This window comes from Sinocyclocheilus anshuiensis, unplaced genomic scaffold (assembly GCF_001515605.1).
Source record: "Sinocyclocheilus anshuiensis isolate Anshui unplaced genomic scaffold, SAMN03320099.WGS_v1.1 scaffold666, whole genome shotgun sequence".
Lineage (NCBI taxonomy): Eukaryota > Metazoa > Chordata > Actinopteri > Cypriniformes > Cyprinidae > Sinocyclocheilus > Sinocyclocheilus anshuiensis.
This window is the reverse complement of record NW_015547661.1, coordinates 40,492-54,187: the sequence shown is the minus strand read 5'-3', so window position 1 is coordinate 54,187 and position 13,696 is coordinate 40,492. Positions and strand designations below refer to the sequence as shown.

The 13,696-nt window shown below is 42.1% G+C and overlaps 1 pseudogene; it reads right to left on the bottom strand.

Moving 5' to 3' along the window:
- The window catches only part of LOC107702249 (NACHT, LRR and PYD domains-containing protein 3-like), a 63,961-nt pseudogene that overhangs the window by 14,481 nt on the left and 35,784 nt on the right, over window positions 1–13,696 (bottom strand).

Genomic DNA, 13,696 nt, shown 5'->3' with positions numbered 1-13,696 from the left:
GTGGTGGTTACAGCATATACCTCGGACTACACTTCCATATGGCATCCTTCCATTCCATATCGGTTTCATTTTTGGAAGGTGCGATGATGGGAATCTGCGTGTCATCAATGCAACCAACCCCACTGGAAATCCTGAAGGAAATTCTAATTATTGGGTTACTTCCAGAGGTTGCCATAAGATGTTATCAAGTGAACGTCAGCGAGACACACCTTCGTTACCGCTCTGCATACAGCGGCCTTACTAATGTGCTCTGCATCCCCAATATAGAAACCTACCAAATGAATATGCATGTGGATATGGCACAAAAAATTTAACTCCCTACGAATGAATACAGCCTCCTCATCTACAGTATAAAAGGACATGCCATTTTTGTCACTTTGACGGTGTCTGGGGTTTGAAGGGGGGAGGTGGGGGAAACAAAAAAGAATCTTGTTTACGCTTGCATTAAGATGACGTTTCTTGCCCCATGGCAGATTTTGTTTTAAGTAAAATGTACTTAAATGCACTTGTTTCCCCCCAGGAAACAAGAATAAACATCTTAGGCTATATTGTTTTTCTCATATAGAAAATGCATCGTGATTTAAGAACTTTTAGATATTTGTACTTGAAATAAGACAGAATACTCAAGCATTTTTGCAGCGTGAATGAATGAATGAGGTATTTAAACATCGCTTACACTTTAAAAAGGGGGAGGAGACTGTAAGAAACTCTGGGTTTACTGAAGAAAACCTGCTCCCGACCAGGGGTGTGTTTCCCAAAAGCATCGTTAGCTAACTATGGTAGTTAGTTCCATTGAAATCTATTGGTAATGACGGAACTTGCGAACCATAGTTGCTTTTTGGAAACACACCCCAGGTTTGGTACATAGAGTAAGTTACCACGGTAACTGATTCTGAGTATAAGTTACCTCTCTTTCAGAAACGGGCTTGACTTACCCTGCTTTCTCGGGTTTGGCATACCTCCCATTCTGAAACAGAAAACCCAGAGTTTCCCTCATTTCAGGGTTTACATACTCAAAAAGTTTACACTTAACCTCCTTTCTGAAACGGGCCCCTGGTGGCTGAGTTTGCATGTGGACAAACGGCCAAACTGCATAGAAAAAGCTGCGGTTTTGATAATACCCTGTGTTCAACGAAAATGAAACAGATATGGAATGGAAGGATGCCATATGGAAGTGTAGTCCGAGATATATGCTGTAACCACCACCACCACAGCTGTTACATATACCTGTCGTGTGGACAGGGCCTGAGTGAGAATTATATAAACACTGGGAGTGTTAGTTTAACACTGGAGATTTTACTGTGTAAATTATGTGAAATATAATGTTGTTGTTTTTTTAACGAAACATTAACACGTTAGACTGCACCCTATAAACACAATCAAGCCTAGAAAAAAAGAGTTTACCACCCTTTTAAAGGAATAGTTCACCCAAATATAAAAAATTGTCATAATTTACTTCTGTGCATGTCATAACCTGTATGACCTTCTTTCTTCTGTGAAACACAATAGATGACGTTTTGAATATTGAGTAGTTTGGTACCATTGCCTTCCACTTGTGTGGACCAAAAAAAAAAAAAACATTTCTCAAAATATCTTCTTTTATGTTCTACACAAGAAAGTCTTACTGTTTTCTAATTACTTGGAGATAAGTAAAGTGACGACAGAATTTTATTTTTTGGGTGAAGTATCCCCATGAATTGTTTTGGTTTGGCAGTATTTTCACAGTTTTTCTGGTTTATAATATAACAACACTCACTGTAGTTTCTGCAGTTTACAGTGTGGATCCTCCAGTACAGCAGAGAGCAGCTTCACTCCTGAATCTCCTGGTTTATTACGACTTAGATTCAGTTCTGTCAGGTGTGAGGGGTTTGATCTCAGAGCTGAAATCAGAGCAGCACAGCCTTCCTCTCCAATACTGCAGTCCCACAGCCTGCAGAGAGAAAGAGAAAAACAAGTAAAGTTATTAAAGGAAGCAATAATTAAAGGTTTGTTTTTGAAACAATGTAACACTATTAATCTCCATCTCTTCAGTAAAAATGTCAGATTTGAAAAGTGTGTTTTCCTTTACATTTTCATTACATTTACATGTATTCATTTAGCAGACGCCTGTCATGTCCTCGGTTTGATCACCCTGTCCTTCGGTTGTCGTGTTTTGTATCTGTCTGCACACTCTTCATCTCCTTCATCTCCTTCTTTGTCAAGAAGAAGGAAGGCTCCCTGCGTCCCTGTATAGATTATTGAGGCCTGAACGACATCACTATAAAGAACACCCTTGCCTCTTATGTCGTCTGCCTTTGAGCTTTTGCAGTGAGCCAAGGTCTTCACCAAGCTTGACCTCCGGAATGCCTATCACCTGATTCGCATACGGGAGGGGGATGAGTGGAAGACAGCTTTCAACACACCCACGGGACACTTTGAGTACCGGGTCCTACCGTTTGGTCTGACCAATGCCCCAGCTGTCTTCCAGGCCCTGGTTAACGACGTGTTGAGAGACATGATGAATCGCTTTGTCTTCGTGTATCTTGACGATATCTTGATATTTTCTCCATCTCCGCAGGTACACACTCAGCATGTGCTACAACGGCTGCTGGAGAACCAGCTTTATGTCAAGGCGGAGAAGTGCGTCTTCCATGCCCAGTCGGTTCCGTTCTTGGGGTTCATCATTTCTGCAGGAGAGATCAAAGCGGACCCCTGTAAGGTAAGGGCCGTTGCCGAGTGGCCAGCTCCTGACTCTCGTAAGGCTCTGCAGCGGTTCCTGGGGTTTGCCAACTTTTATCGGCGTTTCATCCGGAACTTTGGTCAGATTGACGGGAAGGTGCATCCCTGTGCCTACTTCTCCCACCGCCTGAGTCCCCAGAATGGAATTACGACATAGGTAATCGGGAGTTGTTGGCGGTCAGGCTGGCTTTGGGGGAGTGGCATCACTGGTTGGAGGGTGCAGCTCAGCCCTTCCTGGTCTGGACGGATCATAAAAACCTTGAATATATCCGTTCAGCCAGGAGGCTGAGCTCCCGACAGGCTCGCTGGGCCCTCTTCTTTGGCCGATTCAATTTCACCCTGTATTACAGGCCCGGGTCCAAAAATATCAAGCTCGATGCACTTTCTCGTCTGTTCGAGGTCCCTGGGGAGGAAGAATCAGTTGACACCATTTTGCCCAAAGAGGAGGTCACTGGCTGCCATCCGTCAGCGATTCTGGTGGCCGTCCATGGCCAAGGATGTCAGGCAGTTCGTGGCTGCCTGCTCGGTGTGCGCTCAGAACAAGACTTCCAATGCGCCTCCTGTTGGTCTGCTCTACCCTTTGCTCCATCCCTTCTCACCCCTGGTCACACTTGGCCCTTGATTTTGTCACTGGCCCCCCTGAATCAAAGGGCAACACCGTCATTCTCACGGTGGTGGACCGTTTCTCCAAGGCGGCCCATTTCATTCCCCTTCCCAAGCTCCCATCAGCCAAGGAGACTGCACAGGTGATGGTTGATCACGTGTTCCGGATTCATGGTCTTCCGGTCGACGTGGTCTCCGATAGGGGTCCCCAGTTTGTCTCCCAGGTTTGGAGGGAGTTCTGTCGGCAGATCGGGGCCTCTACGAGTCTGTCATCAGGATTCCATCCCCAGACCAATGTCAGTCCGAGTTTCACCAAGCTTGACCTCCGGAATGCCTATCACCTGATTCGCATACGGGAGGGGGATGAGTGGAAGACAGCTTTCAACACACCCACGGGACACCGGGTCCTACCGTTTGGTCTGACCAATGCCCCAGCTGTCTTCCAGGCCCTGGTTAACGACGTGTTGAGAGACATGATGAATCGCTTTGTCTTCGTGTATCTTGACGATATCTTGATATTTTCTCCATCTCCGCAGGTACACACTCAGCATGTGCTACAACGGCTGCTGGAGAACCAGCTTTATGTCAAGGCGGAGAAGTGCGTCTTCCATGCCCAGTCGGTTCCGTTCTTGGGGTTCATTATTTCTGCGGGAGAGATCAAAGCGGACCCCTGTAAGGTAAGGGCCGTTGCCGAGTGGCCAGCTCCTGACTCTCGTAAGGCTCTGCAGCGGTTCCTGGGGTTTGCCAACTTTTATCGGCGTTTCATCCGGAACTTTGGTCAGATTGCTGCACCCTTAACGGCACTCACCTCTCCGAAGGTACCGTTCAAATGGAAGGTTGATGCACAGGAGGCCTTTGATAAATTAATGTCCCGGTTTATCTCTGCTCCTGTCTTGTCTATTCCAGACCCTGAACGTCAATTCATTGTTGAGGTGGATGCCTCTGATGTCGGAGTAGGCGCGGTCCTGTCACAGCGGTCGCACCAGGATGGGAAGGTGCATCCCTGTGCTTTCTTCTCCCACCGCCTGAGTCCCCCAGAACGGAATTACGACATAGGTAATCGGGAGTTGCTAGTTGTTGGCGGTCAGGCTGGCTTTGGGTGAGTGGCGTCACTGGTTGGAGGGTGCAGCTCAGCCCTTCCTGGTCTGGACGGATCATAAAAACCTTGAATATATCCGTTCAGCCAGGAGGCTGAGCTCCCGACAGGCTCACTGGGCCCTCTTCTTTGGCCGATTCAATTGCACCCTGTCTTACAGGCCCGGGTCCAAAAATATCAAGCCCGATGCACTTTCTCGTCTGTTCGAGGTCCCTGGGGAGGAAGAATCAGTTGACACCATTTTGCCCAAAGAGGTGGTGGTGGCATCCCTCTTCTGGGGCATCGAAAGACGAGTAGAGAAGGCTTTACTCAAAAGTCCAGTGCCGAAGGGGGTTCCGGCGGGCAGTCTGTTTGTTCCAACCAAACTACGCTCTGAAGTAATCCAGTGGGATCACTCATCCAGGCTGGTCTGTCACCCAGGAGTCCGGAGGTCACTTGGAGGGAATTCTGTCAGCAGATCGGGGCCTCTACGAGTCTGTCATCAGGATTCCATCCCCAGACCACCGGGCAGTCCGAGCGGGCAAACCAGGATTTAGAACGTACTCTCCGCTGCCTGGCATCCCACAATCCGAGCTCCTGGTGCCAACAGCTTTCCTGAGTAGAGTACGCCCATAACTCCCTTCCGGCCTCTGCCACAGGTATGTGTTCATCTCTCGCTCTATTTATTCCCCTCTTGTGTGTCGTCCGGTGCCAGATCGTTGTTTGCCAATTCGCCAACGCTCAGCCGCCCCGTCTGGTCCTGTCTAGTCCTGTTAAGTTGTGCCATTGTCGGCTCCCTGTCAGGTTTTTTGTTGCTTCTTCCAGTTGTTCTGTTTTTCTATTTCTCCTTCCTCGCCTCGTTTCCTATGCATCTGCATCCCCGCAGAAGTTCTCTCGCTCCACTCGGACGCCGGCTCCCTCGCTTCTTCCTTCCCTCTCCGCGCTCTAATTCTCCATGCGGCCGCGCCATTGAGCGCCCTCTGCCGGGTGTTTTTTGCAAGGACGATTTTGTTTGCTCATTGTTTCTGTTGGACTATTATTTTCCTAAATACCCCGGCTGGATTTTTGTTCTTTTGAGGAATTTCCCTTTTTGTTTGGACTTATTAAAAATAAACAGTTTTCCTGCTGAAGCTTGCATCTGTGTCCGTGTTGTGTTCCTGACAACGCCTCCAAAGCTACTTACAATTGAGAAATACAACAAGCTATTCATCATAAGAGACAAATAAACACAGGAAGTGCTCATAATACAAAGTTTCACACATTATTCAGATTAGAACAAGCTAGAGAGGGAAAGTGATGGATATTCTATTTAATGATTTGTCAGTCATATATTGTGTGCATCTCTAATGACTACTCACACAAATCTCGTGATTCCTAATTGTGATACTGAACTAGTTTATAATTTTCATTCTTCAAACTTTTTGAAGTACCATATAGGCCAGGGGTCAGCAATCTATGGTACACAAAGGGATAATCACTGGCACGCAAGCAATAAGGATATACTGCATATCGATGTACATGTTGAGGTAATCATTCCTCATAGTTGCACAGCCTGTTAGGATCTATAAATACTATTAAAGTGTTAGAATGAAACCTGCGCTAGTCTACAGATGCACGTGACTCCAGGTGTTATAACAAATAATGCTACCTATCAGATTATGCTACCAACTGTATTTTTAATATTGTAAGGTTAGGTTTAGGTTAGGTGTAGGTCTTAATAAAGCCTCAAACCACATTAATATCATGCTGGAAGCACAATCTGACATGTAGCATTTTTCTCTGTCGAATTACGGTCCCTGCTGTTTTAATGGGAGGTGGCAAAATTTGACAGGGTAAAAAAAAATCATCAGAATTGTTGTGCCCAGTTTTGACCCCGTCTAATTATTACCCCCCTTGTTGAAGTCGCTACCTGATTGCCTAATCCTAACCCACCCCTAATCCTAACCCCTCCTCACACCTACTCCTAAACCTGTCAATAGGGGGTAATAATCTAGAACCTGCAAACCATTCGCACAATCGCTGCGCATACAAGGGCTTCAGATCAATTTTCAGCTGTCTAACAGTGCTTGTCAATGTCAAAATGACTGAGATGGCCAATCAAATCAAAGTTGGCTGTGTATACCGTTCACAGAAGCAGAGCGCAATTTCCAGTGTGAAGCATCAGTTTAACGTTGAAAGAGAACGAGGTAAGATGGACGTTGCAAATCATTTAATATTAGTCAACTTTTCTTAACATTAAATGTTTTTGTTTGGCAGTATTTTCACACAGTTTTGTGTGTGTGTGTGTGTGTGTGTTAATTAACCTTCTGGGTTCTGAGGGTGTTTTGGGGCCCTGGAGAAGTTTTGACATGCCCTGACATTTGTGTTTTTTCAGTATCTTAAAAACATATTATTGGCTAATGTCTGATAACACTGTATTCAGCACAAACTGGGCTACAATAATATGTGAGCAGCATGAATGTACATGTTTTTGAGAAAACAACGTTTATGCGTGGTTAGTGAAAACTAAAATGTGTAAGTCACTGAAATAAGGCCATAAAACACATACAGAACATTTGTTCACAAGACTTTTAAGAACTGAATGTGGTAAACTAGAGTTTTTGCTACAAAATGATGTGAAAATCATCCTGTTCACTCGTTCACAGAAAACAATATATTCATTTAACTTGATTTGGACATGATTTGTGGTAGAAAGGTGTATGCGAGGGAGTGACAATGGCCATGAATATTTAGTGACTCATACCTGAGAAACAAGGGCCTCCCAGAATGGGCCATCGATATGAAAGGGACTGAGACAGGTAAGAAAGAGTGTGACGAGAGTAAAATAATTTGGGTTTTTGATAATTCGTATTTGTATTGTTATTTGAATTATTTGTATTTTATTTACAACACAGTATAATAAAAATATACACAGTGAAGGTCAATTAGACCCTTTGCAGTTTCAAACAAAATGACAAGAGTATTTTTAGTTCTTTTCGTGGTCATAAAGAAAATACAAGACAGACAGCACCGGTGTGGGCTTCGACCCCAGAGGGTTAATATAACACTCACTGTAGTTTCTGCAGTTTACAGTGTGGATCCTCCAGTAGAGCAGAGAGCAGCTTCACTCCTGAATCTCCTGGATTATTACAGTTCAGATTCAGTTCTGTCAGGTGTGAGGGGTTTGATCTCAGAGCTGAAATCAAAGCAGCACAGCCTTTCTCTCCAATACTGCAGCTCCACAGCCTGCAGAGAGAAAGAGAAAAACAAGTAAAGTCAATAATTAATAGTCATGTTTTAAAGGTTTGTTATTGAAACAATGTAACACTACTCATCTCCATCTCTTCAATAAAAATGTGTCAGATTTGAAAAGTGTTTGTAAATCTTTATAAAGTGATGAATATTCTACACTGTAAAAAAAATTTGAGTAAGTATTATGACATTAATGACAAATTACAGTAATTCACATGTTTATCTCTCTCTGTCGGCGACGAGGGATTCACATGTGATAAATGCATGGAAATAGTTAGGCTGACACAGAAGGTTTCAGAATTAGAGACACACATCCAAACTTTAATTGAGGACAGTAAGAATGTGAGGGCTGTAGATACGGCTTTGGATGCGATTAGCTCAGGGAGTCCTATACAATGTTCGGTTCCGATTACAGAGCCTCCGCAGCAGGGAAACTGGGTGACTGTGAGATGGCATAGTCGCGGGTCAAAACACCGCTCTTCCATTCCTATCAAAACATTAAACAGGTTCTCCCCACTCAGTTATGCACCCGCTGAGAAACCTGCTCTAGTTATTGGCGATTGTGATGTTCGACTTCGCCAGTCGGAGATCACTAAAAATAACATTAAAGAGGTGTGTGATCTTGCAAGTACGATGTCAGACACTGTAATATGCTCTGGTCCCCTCCCTGCTTACCGTGGTGATGAGATACATAGCAGAATGTCATCACTCAATGGCTGGATGTCTAAATTGTGCCCGCAGAATAACATAGGTTTCATCGACAATTGGACGAGTTTTTGGTGCAGAACTGTCCTGTTGAAAAGAGATGGTCTTCATCCCTCCTGGGGTGGTGCCGCTCTTCTCTCTAGAAATATGGCACATATTGATGATGTAACAGAAACTATGGACTCTCTCTTTTCTAGCATTTTAGATATGGTTGCTCCTTTACGCTTAAGGAAGATTAAAGAAAACTGAGTCTGACACCGTGGTATAGTGGGCACACTCACGCCCTAAAGAGAGCAGCCCGGAAAATGGAGCGCAGCTGGAGGAAAACAAAACTAGAGGTATTTCGTGTTGCTTGGTGGGAAAGTACCCTATCCTACAGAAAAGCATTACAAACTGCTAGATCTGATTACTTTTCGTCTCTTTTAGAAGAATAACCCCAGGTATTTATTCAATACAGTGGCTAATTTAATGAAAAATAAAGCATCAACAAGTGTTGACATTTCCCAACAGCACAGCAGTAATGACTTTATGAACTACTTTACTTCCAAGATCGATACTATTAATTAATTCATTCATTCATTCATTAATTCTACTATTAGAGATAAAATTGTACCACAACATTCTTTTAAATAGACTAGAAAACTTTGTTGGCATTAATAAAAGTGCATTAGCATGGTTCAAATCGTACTTATCTGACCGCCATCAATTCGTAGCAGTGAATGAATATCGATCACAAGTGCAGTATGTACCTCAAGGCTCAGTACTAGGGCCGTTACTTTTCACGCTTTACATGTTACCCTTGGGAGATATCATCAGGAAACATGGTGTTAGCTTTCACTGTTATGCTGATGATACTCAGCTCTATATTTCTTAGCGGCCCGGCGAAACATACCAATTTGAAAAACTAACGGAATGCATAGTCGATATACTGTAAATAACTGGATGATGAGTAATTTCTTACTGCTTAATTCTGAAAAAAACAGAGGCGTTAATTATAGGACCTAAAAACTCTGCATGTAATAACCTAGAACACTGTCTAAGACTTGATGGCTGCTCTGTCAATTCTTCGTCATCAGTTAGGAACCTAGGTGTGCTATTTGATATCAATCTTTCCTTAGAAAGCCACGTTTTTAGCATTTGTAAAACTGCATTTTTCCATCTCAAAAATATATCTAAATTACGACCTATTCTCTCAATGTCAAATGCAGAAATGTTAATCCATGCGTTCATGACCTCAAGGTTAGATTATTGTAATGCTTTATTGGGTGGTTGTTCTGCACCCTTAATATACAAACTCCAGCTGGTCCAAAATGCAGCAGCTAGAGTTCTTACTAGAACTGAAGAGTAGAGTCTTGTGCTTCAGAAGACCAATAAACATTGATGTTATGCTAAATGTTGCTTTATTTAAAGGCAGTAACTGTGTATTGCTGATGCAATGATAGTTAAATTAGCTCAAGTATGTGTGCTGTTGCTAGTTAATGGTTAACTGCAAGAGATTTACATTTTACAGAAAATGTTTCACATTCAAATGAAAGAAATGTTAGATTTAAACCCGTTAATTCTCAATAAGAACTTCCGTAGACCTCTAACAGAAAAAAAGTCAGTCTAGTTAGTAATAAGTGAAGCTGGTAAAGCTGTTTGTGGAGTTGTTTAATCCTCCTCTGCTGAGATCTTCAGAGATTTAATGTCTTTTATCTTCAGTTGATTTCATCTAAGTCAGTTGTAGTTTTTGAGTTTCTGTTTGTCTCTTTTTTCTGTTCTCTTCTTTCCTTCAGTTGTTTTGCTTGTTAACAAGCTTTGACAAGCTCTTATAAATAATATATGAAGATTTTGTGGCTCAGATAAGGTCCAGTGTAGTTTATTTCTTTGCTCATCATCATTCCACATGTGCCAGATGTGGGCCGGATCTGGGCCGACATTATGTTGCTATCTGGTTTTGTGCAGCCATTAACATCTCCATCGGCAACACATTCTATCAACACAAACCATTCATAAAAAGATCTGGCCATTGACTATATTTGCATGTCAAAGAGGTGGCAATGACACTGCGTGATGTTAAAGCATGATGAGGGGCCACCGTCTCCAGCATCTCCCCACACCACCGAAATGACAATGTCCATTCAATGTGGCTAGGCTTGAAGACCCCGCTGTCACCAATGCCTTCCAGATAGAACATCAGAACCAGTTTTAGGCGCTTGAAGAACTAACCAGCCTTGAAGATCAGTGGACACTGTTTCAGGTAATGGAAGTAGAAAGTGCCGAGATGGGGTATTGTAGATGGATGAGGCTTGTATAAAGAGTGGTGGATTAGTAAAAAGTCCTAGAATCTGATCAACAAATGCTGACGTGTAAAGAAACGCTGTGAGCAAGCACCAACCTGAGAGGCCCAGGAGTATGCTGTTAACCAGTATCACATCCTAGATCGCCAAGTCAAATGGAGCTTTTGGCAAGACAAGCGTGCATGAGTTGAGAAACAAGGCAAAGAAGCGCAATGAGCAGAGGATCGTAATGACGCAAAGACACTCTACCACATTGTGAGTTGTCTGGAGCATCCAGCAGGGGAAACTGCTGCTGACCAAAGAAGCACAAGAGCAAAGGTACATTGTAACATTGTGGTAGTGCTAAATGCGTGTGCATTTCTCAAGGTGCAGTGCATGCGTGTTCTACGTCAGCAGCACCACACACATGGGTCGTGATACTTTTGATAATGGTGGCAGATGGTGATGTGGGGGAGAAGAATTGTTGAATAAAGTTGTTATTTTTGTTTTCTGTGTGCACAAAAAGTATTATTGTAGCTTCATAAAATTACGGTTGAACCACTGATGTTAGATGGACTATTTTAACAATGTCCTTACTGTGTTTCTGGGCGGGTGAACTATCCCTTTAAGAAAACAGATAAATACTGTATAAAAGTACAGTATTTTTTCTGTATAAAAACGTGAAGTGCTGTAATTTGTCATAATACTTAAAATAACAGCCGAGTTGTTAATTTAGTGATAATTTTACAGAATTTTGCAGACAATTTAAAGAAAACAACCAGAAAAAAATCTATAATTTTTTGTAAAATTGGGATTGTTTTTTACAGTGCATTTGTGTAATTTTGCTTCTTACTCAAAACCTTATAATTACTAAGATGTGATGATACTCACAGTAGTTTCTGCAGCTTACAGTGTGGATCCTCCAGTAGAGCAGAGAGCATCTTCACTCCTGAATCTCCTGGATTATTACAGTTCAGATTCAGTTCTGTCAGGTGTGAGGGGTTTGATCTCAGAGCTGAAATCAGAGCAGCACAGCCTTCCTCTCCAATACTGCAGTCCCACAAGCTGCAGAGAGTGAAGAACATGAATGATCTCTGAGATTGTGTTTAAGCTCTGGGGTTAGACTATGTTTGTGTGACATGGAGCGGATAAAGTTATAAACACGGTAACACTCATGCAAATATTCATTCGGATATGAAAAACATCGATTCGTGGCCTTATCACCCTCTCGCAGTGCAAAAAACTTGTATAATCGGTGCTTCTACATCCACAGAATCGTCATCAAAAGGGCACGCCATGCTGAGTGACCTCTCTGAAACAAACTAACCCTGGAACATAACCTGCTCCGGTTATCTTCAGAGAGCAAGTTGCTATGGTTACTTACATACCCTGAAAGTAACCTCCTATTTTGGAACCGAAAGCTGAGTTTATCCGCTCTCTTTTCCTCAAACATACCCAGGTAAGTCACATTACCTGCTTTTTGGAATATACTGTCTGTGTCGTGTTTTGCCCCTGTTTCTGTTCCTGTTTGTCCTTATTTGGTCATGTTCCTGTCCTCGTTTAGTTTGATTATTAGTTGATTCCCCGCACCTGTCTATCCCTTGTCAAGTCTAGTATATAATGTGTAATCTGCCTCATGTTTCTTTGTCAGGTCTCCAAGTTGTTCGTGCATCATTCCTCGTTACCGTTGTGGATTTCCCCGCAGTGTTTGTTCATTAAAAGACTGTTTAACGCTTCTCCTGCGTTCCTTCCGGCAGCGAATCGTGACACTAAGGATTAAAAAAAAAAAAGTTTACTATAAAATAATTGTATTTGTATTTAATACTCCCTTTTATTTTAAAATATAATATCACAATTTATTATTTTGTTTATTATTTTATTTTTTAAAAACTAACTAAATAAAGTGCTATAATATTATCACTATTATTAATTATTTTTTTTATAGTTATATTTAATGGGTCACACTATGTCACTTTATGTGCAGTATGAGGACCAAACCAAATCTCCAGGTTCTCTTATCAGAACCAGGCTATAAAACTTATTTGCACACCCCTGCCTTAGTCTGCTGTCAGTTTTTTTGTTTAAAGAGATACTCCACCCCAAAATGAAAATGTTGTCATTAATCACTTACCCCCATGTCGTTCCAAACCCCTAAAAGCTTCGTTCGTCTTCGGAACACAATTTAAGATATTCTGTATGAAAATCGGGAGGCTTGACTGCATTGACTGCCAAGTAAATTACACTGTCAAGGTCCAGGAAGGATGCGCTGTTTTCGTTCAAATCAAAGCATAAATACACGTAGAAAACGCATGCTTGTGTCGCGGCTGACACAGAATAGCGTACACTGCTTGCGTTCAGTGGATATTCTCCAAAATGGCGCTACGGTGACGCAGAGAAACAGAGAAGACTAAAACAGACTGTGTTTGTGTGACTGTGTTGTAAAATGTTTGTGTATTAAAACAGCCATGTTGATCTGCTGTATCAACACAGAAATGGTTTCTGAAAACACCTGTAAATGCTGCAAAAGAAACAACAAAAGTCAAGGGTCAAGAGCCCAACTAAAGCAAACACTGATCTCCATGATGGTGACCTAAAACAAAACATTTTCAATAAGACGTCAACATCTAAACCTCTATTAATTCTCAATAAGAACTTCTGTAGACGTGTGACAGAAATAAAGTCAATCTGGTTAGTAATACTGTAAGTGAAGCTGGGAATGCTGTTTGTGGAGTTGTTTAAACAGATCTTGAGAGATTTAATATCTTTTATTTTCAGTTCATCTAAGGCTGTGGCTGAATAAAGTTGTAGTTTGTGTTCTTATTTCTCTTTCTTTCAGTGCTTGTTCACAGCAGGTGTTTGAATGATTGAAAGAATGTTTCAGGAACATCATACTAACCTTTAAATAACATTCTACTAACGGTAACACTTCACGGTAAGGGTACATGAATTACCATGAATTCATGCATAAATTAATGTGTGAATTATGCATTACTTCATGCATTAATATCTCATGAATTATCAGGAACTAACATGAGTTCAAAGTCTTTCATTCATGACTTCATGGATGAACAACACCTTAATTAAGACATTAAGTAAGATGAGTACA